The sequence below is a fragment of the Sitophilus oryzae genome, unplaced genomic scaffold (assembly GCF_002938485.1).
Source record: "Sitophilus oryzae breed Bouriz unplaced genomic scaffold, Soryzae_2.0 scaffold_1576_pilon_pilon, whole genome shotgun sequence".
NCBI classification, from domain to species: domain Eukaryota; kingdom Metazoa; phylum Arthropoda; class Insecta; order Coleoptera; family Curculionidae; genus Sitophilus; species Sitophilus oryzae.
In genome coordinates, this window is record NW_022146254.1 from 6,853,794 (window position 1) to 6,863,260 (window position 9,467).

The 9,467-nt window shown below is 32.9% G+C and overlaps 1 long non-coding RNA gene across 1 annotated transcript; it reads left to right on the forward strand.

Moving 5' to 3' along the window:
• Positions 1-6,326: 6,326 nt before the first annotated feature.
• LOC115879369 lies at positions 6,327-6,816 on the forward strand. The gene is made up of 2 exons (XR_004049702.1): positions 6,327-6,599; positions 6,651-6,816. It is a non-coding gene; the product is annotated as an uncharacterized LOC115879369 (long non-coding RNA).
• Positions 6,817-9,467: the final 2,651 nt, after the last annotated feature.

A 9,467-nucleotide genomic window follows, 5' to 3' on the forward strand; every position in this document is an offset into this window, starting at 1 on the left:
TAAAAATCGTTACGAGCAACCCTTCTCGAGATATTTAGAATGGGAATAGACAATACATGTCATTGTTGACAAAAAATAAACAAGTTGAGTAGATAGTTATTGGACTATAAAGTTAAATTTGGAAAATCTTTATTTTTTTAAAATAATCATAAAATTTTCTTCAAAAAATGATGATTGGTGATGATTTGGCACAAAAACATTTTGACATGATTTCCGTCTATTAACTATTTAGTCAACATCTTTGGTCAACATGTTTAATTTATGTCAATGATGACAGGTATTGATAATTTCAATTTCAAATATCTCGAGAACTATTACTCATAGCGATTTTTATTAAGAGATCTTTTTTTACGTTCGTAAATGTAAATGTTTTTACTTAGTAGTTTTATACAGATACGGACGAAAAGTTATTACTCTTCAAACCAGTTAAAAATATGGAGGTGGCGCCCTCTACAAGTAGGAGCCATATTGACATCAAAATCGAATTTCTCATTTCAAAAAACTCCCAGACACCAAATTTCATCCAAATATTCAGAAATTATTATTATTATTTGGAAAAAATCGAAATAAAAATAAAACTTCTACACCCTGTATCTCAGAAACTAAGCACTTTAGGACATACATTTATAAGAACTTTTTTATTTATTTTTATCTGCAGAATATGCTGCTGGAGTTTCCGGAATACAGTTTGGATCACCCTGTGTAATACTTTTACTTTAAACTCTGGATATAGGATTCTTATTATTTGAAGCATATTAGAATAAAAAAAATGGTTTGTGTTTGTACTATTAGTTCTAATCATCTGCCGATGATACTAACAGTGTTTAAAATAAAACGTTTTAGTTGGCAGATTTGGAAAATTTTCTGTTGCGACGGCAAATGTTCCAATCTAAGTTTATCCCTTTTTTGAACATTAAAAACTGTTTTTAAATTGATAAAAATTTGAAATGATAATAATATGTATTCATTTCTTCACATCATCTGAAATTCTAAAGGAATAGTTTGACGTTATGCCATAGAAATATTGGAAAAGCCTGACCTCCATTTAAAGAAACACGAAATAAAATGCAACCGACCTTTCTACATGCACGTCCATTCAATCGTCAGAATTAGATCTATTAGTCATGCATTTTCTATTAAAAAATACAAATCTTAGTAAAGACACGTCCATATAATACGTAAAAGGTATATTGATATAAATTCCCGCCTTTTTCAATAATAAATGAAGCTGCTTTCTATTGAATTCAAATTTTTATTTATATAAATCTATTTTGTATTAAAATTTATTCGAAATTATATTAGGAATTTCCTGTTTTTCTCTTTAGCATTATTGAAATATCAAATCAAGATAGTAACATTGGCAAAATTTTATTTTTGTCTCTCTTTTTGGATTTGGTGCATTTTCCTTATTATAATTTTTGGTTGATTATTAGTCATTTCTTTTTGTTTTATTCATTGGTTATATATCGTGAATACATTGATTCATATTTTGCAATCATTAAGAATACACTAGAATACGGTTGTTGGTATAAATAAATGTAATCTCCGATTTTTTTTTTGTTTCTGGTAATTGCAGGAGTTATTTTGTCTAGTGTAGTGTCATTAAATTAATATAGTTGGTGATAGCAAAATAAAACACTAATTCGCCACAATAGATCAAAACGCTTTATACTTTTAAATACTGAACGCGCGCTGGACTAACCATGTTAGCATCTGAGCTGCAACAAGTCAGTTTTAAAAAGACTTAAATCATTTCTAAAATCAAAATGATTTAAATCTTAAGTTAATTCCAATATAAAGTTCAAATGATTTAAGTCTTAAGTCTTTTACTTAAATCAGTTTTCAGTCAAGTCATTTTTGTAAAGACTTGAGTCGATTTAACGATATTTAAGTCGTTTTATGACTTAACTCTATATTATAATAACTTAAATCAGTATAATAATAACCCACAAGTCAAGACAACCATAATTCAATTTAAGTACCTTATTTTTTAAATGTTAATATTAATTTTGTTGTGTTATCGATTTTCTTTTTAACTATACCAATTATTATTAATTTATTATAGATACATATAAGAATAAAATCATTTAAAATAAAAGTATTTATATTCAGAATAACTACAAACAATAGACAATAAATAAATATACGCATTAAGAACATAAAAACACAACTTACATAAAATTAAATTTTGTGGTACTTTGCACAGGGTGTCCCATTTTTGTGTGTTTTACAGGGTTCCTCGTTTATGAGCAGATATACAAAGATGCGGTTTTCACATTACTATGCTACTTTTATATAAAACTACATATGGACACACAGATTTGTCGCAGCCCTCTTAGTCCCGAAATACAGGGCGAATTTGAAATTGTTGCATTTCTAGATAGACCTTTTCGGTGTTGAGATTTGAACACCGGTGTTGGGTGCTGATAACCACCGGTGTTTCAGTCGGTGTACCGGTGTCAACACCGACACCGGTTTATCTCAACACCGGTGTTTATCTCGACACCGGTGTTTATATCAACACCGGTGTCGCGACGAACACCGATGTCGGTGTCGATGTCGATGGTGCCGTTTGTTTGTTTTTTTAGTTTTTTTTAATGGAATATTTTTTAGTTTATTTTACAGCTACGAATTTTTGTTTCTTTATGTTTTGTTTTGTTTTCTGTTTGTTTTTGATTAAACAATTTTTTGTTTTTGATTAAACAGTTGTTTATCTGACGATTCCACTTTATTTTAGTGATGTGGCAAAAAAAAAAGATTTAAATTTAAAAGCTTTAAGTTAAAGTCGGTGCGCTTTAATAAACGATAAAAATAAGCACCGATACGACATTATTATTATCAGGTTTATTTTGAACTTATTAATTAACATTATTTCTTCTTTAACCCGTTTACCAAACACCGGTGTCGTAGCCAAAACCGATATCGAGATGACCGATGTCCAGACCGGTGTCCAGACCAACACCGGTGTCGAGATGAACACCGGTGTTGTAGATGGACACCGGAATCGAAATGAACACCGGTGTCGGTGTCAACACCGGAACACCGGATAGCCTATATTTGGCCACCGGTGTCAGCCCAACACCGGTGTTAAAACGGTGTTCCGGTGTTTGGAACAGGCCTAATTCTAGACCCCGCCATATCTCGGATTATCTTATAACTTATTGAAAAAATGTGAATTTATTTAGCGTATGGCTCTAGTACACATAAAAACACATCTTATTATCACAGCTATAAATATACTAATAATAAGAATACGAACAAAAATTGGACATGTCAAACACAAAATGTAAAAAGGAAAATTTAAAATATAGTACAAAACAAACTTGTCACAAACAAACATCTAGTCTTTTTATATAATCAATCGCACTTGGTGTTGCTTTCAGGAAATCTCCAAAATCTCCCTCATATGCCGTTAAAGCGCATTCTTCTCTAATATGTCGAACAGTCTGTCGTAGAGGTCCACAATTACATACCGGAGCCTTTCCCCATTTATAGAGAGAATCCATGCACCTGCCATGTTGGGTTCTCAGCCTGTTTAGAGTTATATTTTGCGAGGCTGCTCAAAACCAGGAGGAACTGCTGAGATACATGTGAAATCTCGACTTTGTGGTGGAGCGTTTTCCATCCATTTGTCCATCCATGCTTCATATAAGTTGAACTCTGCATTCTCGTCAGTATTCCCAAGTGTTTTTGATGAGAGTGGTGGCTTTCTTGAGCGGAGTCTATTAATATTTAAATCTGCTATGTCACAATGTACTGGTAGTTACTTGTGCTCTCTATGTAAAGCCTGTTTTCTCCTCAAGGAGGAGGTATGTTACTTAAAACAGGCCACCAGTTCGTATAACCCCTGAGATGATTCGCATTGTGATATTCAGCTGGTCATCCACTTTGTTGACATGGGCACTATTCAACCAGACAGGTGAACAGTATTCGGCCGTTGAGTACACGAGGATCAAGGCTGATGTTCTTAGAGTGGTCGCAGATGATCCCCAGGTAGTGCCGCATAGCTTTTGTAATATGTTGTTCCGTGTGCGTATTTTTGTCAGCTTTTGAAATATTATGATTTAAAATCAAATGACTTAAGTCATTAAAATTATTTAAATCAAAAAAAGACTTAAGTTTTATGGGAGCTTGCACTTCTGGTTAGCATCATCAGGAGATGATTTAATCGTCCGAGTTTAGTTTTTATTATGATTTTTGTATTGTTCCAAGTGATTATACATACAAATTCAACATCCACAAATTTTTCTCTATATATTTTTATCTTTCTTTTTTTCATTTGCGTTTGGTCTTAGAATAAACATACTAGATAACAGACAAAATCTTCTCATTGGTTCTTTATTCGTAATCAGATTTGGGCATAAACAACAAAAGGCACCGAAAACTAATGTTATCGTATAATGTCAGCCACACTCCGCATTTTATTTTCAAAAGTTCAACATCAGAAATAATTTTACTCCACTTTATAGTATCACATAGTGACATATATGTGTACGTCATACTGTCTGTCGATTAAAGATAAATATATAACCAAAATAGGTACTCTGTACTACAAGTTTTTCTATAAGATAAGTTGCATCATTTAATTCACACAGACTTTGATATCCAATTTATTTTGGATATCGTCCTTAGATAAAAATATTTAAAGTCTAAAAATAAAGTGGCCGCCTATATCAGCTATTTAACGTTAGTCGAATAATTAAGTAATATCTTCAAATTGATATTCTATTATTCAATTACACGAGTTTGAACCATGTTAAAGCCGACACGGTGTTAGTTTTAAGCACACGTCATCAATATTAATGACGTCAGAACGTGAACGTACATACATAATTCAGAAGTTGAATTTGCAATGAGAGGATTACGGAATTTTGTCCTTTGTTTGTTTATTAATAAATGAGTATTTCTGTAGGCTTAGAATTAAGGGTTTCTTTCAGCCGGATGGATACATAGTTATAGGGCTTGTAATGATAGGGAGGTCCCTTCTCACTGCGTTTAACTAGTAAGTTTATTCAGATATTTGTGTTTTATTAAGAAATCGTTAATGGAAAGATGAAAATATTACAAAATTTTCGTGGCTCGATAAAGAAAGCATGCTAGTTGTAATTAATAGTTAATAGATAGATAGAATTATATTAGGAAATAAAAGATAAAAAAGGTATAAATAAAAGTTTTGTATATTAGTCCGGTTGTGCTACCAAAATCCGTGTGTTTTTAGAAGGGAACCTTTTTTATGTTTAAAAAATGGTTAACGTTGAAATTAAGCGTGGAAGTCACTTAGAAAATATTGCCATTTGGTTGCTACATTAAATTATACCGGCAGAAGAAATAAATAAAGGTGTAAATATAAATAAGATGTTTCTTCTCGGAAACGGTAAGTAGCTAAATGACCAGTGATGCTTCTGCTGATAGAGCTAGTGGAGCTTTATATTCGCCTCATTTAAACTGTGTTTCTAAAATGTATAGTTTCCGAGATATTTATTTTGAAGGGTTTCGATTGTGGATTTTCTGGATATATCGCTTTGAAAATATCCAGTTTTTTATTTATCGACTTTTTCCACTTTGTTACGGTTTAAAATTTCACCGTAACTTATTTTACTTATTTTGCTTATTTTTAGGAATAAAACTAAACTTACTTGAATAACTTGAATAATAACGTTTAATTAGCTTACTTCTTAACTGTACATATAACTTCTAATAATATCTTATCTATTAAATCTCTTCACCACAACAATTTCTTGGGATGGAGTTGTCTCCGATAACTGTAATATAAAACCTCATTAATAAAATATCAATTTGTCTGTTTAAAACCTACCCTTCTTTCTACAGTGGTTACTAATTCTTTATTTAGACTTATGCTTGTGTTTGGATAATTTTCTTGGCATATTTTTTCGGAGGATTCTTAAACATAGACTTGATGTGATTATCTTTTGTCTGTTTTCAACGCAACAAGTGGGAATGTTGGGTCTGCCATATACATATGGGTTAAAGATTTTTATTATGTATTTTTCCTGTGTGTAATCAATTGATTTTACCTGATTATAGTTGATTTTTCCCTAAATTTCATCTTGTTTATATTACGATTTACAGACTGACGTTTCAATTGTTGTCAGCTGATCGTGTGACACCGTCGCAACCTGATCGCAAACTGTATAATAATTTTCCGAAGATATTATGTTCTTATAGGGATTATTATAATTTTATTATGATGTAATAAAATGTTTCACTCAATCCGTATGCATTAAATAAAATTTTACATCGAATTTTATTTTGGGTCTTTTGTTTTACTGGTTGCCTGTGTTAGACTTTGGGTTGGTATTTTGGAGTCCAGCGTCTTTTGCGGATTTTGCAAACACGCGTCCTTTTTCGACTTTGAACCATCTTGGTGAAAGCAAGGGAAGCCTTCTGATCTCTGCCGAAAATAAAAGCAATTCTAGTGAAATTTTGGCTGGTCGCCGTTCCATATTGGGATTGTTCAGTAGAATTACGGTCTTGGAATTCATTGAGGGTCGAGAAGACCGATTGGCAAGAAATTGAGCTTGGCCTGTGTAGTTGGAATTCAGGGGAAAACCTTGAAAAGAGATATCTTTGTTGGTTGGGTAAGAGACATTCTTAGGTGTAAGGTTCTCTTCTACAACTATTTATTTTAGAGGATAGGAGTTGTAGATGGGTGCGTGGACATACTGGGATGAGTACGAGGACAGTTAAGGAACCCTTTTCCATGGAGTAACATGCGTTGAGACGCCATTTTGTCTTGGAAGGTCCGCATGGTGGAAAGGTATTTTACTATGTCCAAACTAGAACGTGTCACTAAAATAGATCACATTTTAGGGTTCTTGTTCCTTGGCTCTTAGTGATGATTACGGTTTAACTTAAGATTTTTATCAATTTTTTTGTACTGGATTTGGTACTGAAACTAATGTCATTGTGACGTGAATGCCACTGTGACGAGGAATGCCACTGTGACACTGAAGACCGGCAATCTGGGTTTTCTCATGGACTGACTGGAACGATCACTGGATAACAGATAAGACTTTAATCATCTCTTATTTTATTGCGTTTATGATTGATTAAAATTTATTACATTAAATATACGATCGTATGTGAACTTGGTATACCAGGGATTTTACATTTAAATTTCATTTTATTCTTTATAGACTTAATCATAATCACAAATACGCATCAGGGTTGTTCACAGTTTAGTCACAACAATATTTTGTGATACTATTCATGATTTAATTTATTTTACGGATAGTTCATTTTTACTAGTATATATATGTTTCATTATTTCGTATTTAAATATTTGCTACATTTTATGATAGATCTTGGCAATTTGTTTTAACTTTAAATTTAATATTTATTAAACGAATCCAGTACATTTTGGACTTTTCAATCAGTACACTTTTTCCATACACCTCCCTTTTGATATCTCTTGTTCTGTGCATATATATTTTACTTAATTATTTACTGAGCTAGCTGGAACCTATTTGTAACGGAACCTGGTGAATCTCAGTTCTCATTATAAACTTTTTCACCCAAGGTTGCGTTATAACTTTTCTCACCTGATATACGGTTAGAAGACGTTAATGTAAGAATTCTAAATGCAATTTTTTTACCCTGTATGAACTTTTTTGACAAACTGTGTATACTAAAACATTTAACTAATCAATCTGCGTCGATCCACGCCCAAAAAGCTTTCAAATCGATAAGTGAAAAAAGGTCGATTTTGGCCGGGAAAATTTTTGGAAATTTTCGAAACAAAGTTTAAATGGGGCGATTATAGGGATCCACTAGCTCTATCCGTAGAGGCTTCACTGGTCGTTTAGCTAGTTACCGTTTCCGAGATATATGCGAGGATATATGCGTTTTTCGATTTTGGCAAAATTTCAAATTTAAATCGTTTTCCTTATGTCAATGTTAGGTCATTATGAAAATCTAAGAAACGAAAAATAGGCCTTGGGAGGGCTACATCAGTCGTCTATCCGTCGGTGCCTAAATGCAATTTTTTAGTAAATGGTTTCTTATAATTGTAGGGTTTGGTAGATAACCTAAAAAAAGTTAAAAAAAGTAAAATTTCCAAAAATCTCCCTTACCAAAATCGAACTTTTTCACTTATTCCTATTTGAAAAATTTTTGTGCGTGGATCGATGCAGATTGATTAGTTAAATATGTTTTAGTATACACAGTTTGTCAAAAAAGTACATACAGGGTGAGGAAAAAAAAATAAAAACCGATTTTTTCATTTTCGGTGATGTTTTAAAAATACAATATAACCTAAAAACGGTGTCAAATTGCATTTATAATTCTTACATTAACATCTTCTAACCGTGTCAGGTGAGAAAAGTCGAAAAAGTTAATAAATAAAAAATTTCGATTTTTTCAAAGGGGTATATCCATAAAATCGACAATCGGGAAATCTTTGAAACTAAATATCTCGGAAACTATACATTTTCGAAATACATTCTAAATGGGGCGAATATAGAGCTCCACTAGCTCTATACGTAGAGGCCTTTACACCTTTATTTATTTTTCCTCTACTGGTATAATTTAATATTTAATGTAGCAACCAAATGCCATAATTTTCAAAGTGACTTCCACGCTTAATTTCAACGTTAGCACATTAAAAATTATTTAGAATCATAAAAAAGGTCCCCTTCCAAAAACATACTCGATACTATACCTATAATATAGAAACATAATTCAGAAAACTATCAGGAGCTATATTTGGATCCAGGGCGTCATTTTATACAGGGTAAGTCTTAAATAAGGCGGATAAGGGATCGGACTCAACAACTTTAACATCAAGCGATCCAAAAGTCAACCTCACCTGCACGAGGGGGTAGATTAAAACTACCCTGGTATCCCCTGCTAGATAACAGACGAGGCTCTGGCGACCGAGTAAGGGGCAATATATATAACCCCACAACCATATCAGAGAAATTGCGGAAATGCATTTCCCACAAAACTCGCCAACACGCAAGGCAAGCGCGGCGTTTTAATGCCAAAACCCTCCACTAAATTTGAAATGTCACAAACTAAAACAAATATACCCCAGGTGAGTAGGATGATACGTCCAAAATCTCACACTGATAACATATCAGTCTGTCTCATGGATTCTGGGGGAGACAAGCTCGTGACATCCAAAACAACACGGAAGCGAAAATGCTCTCGAGTTTTCAAAATCGCCACAAACAACGTTAGAAGCTTATCAACGGAGGAGAAACTATTGGAACTCCAAGAAGTATTAGATAAAGTTAATTGGGACTTTATTGGAATGAGCGAAATTAGAAGACGAGGCGAAGCATGGACTACACTCAAGTCAGGACACATTCTCTACCATATAGGCGAAACGGACAACTCAATAGGTGGTGTAGGCTTCTTGATAAATAAAAAGCATGCTTCAGATATTTTCAGCATCGCAAGCGTTTCCAAGCGCGTAGCATAGTAATATTCCGCCTAAACAGTAG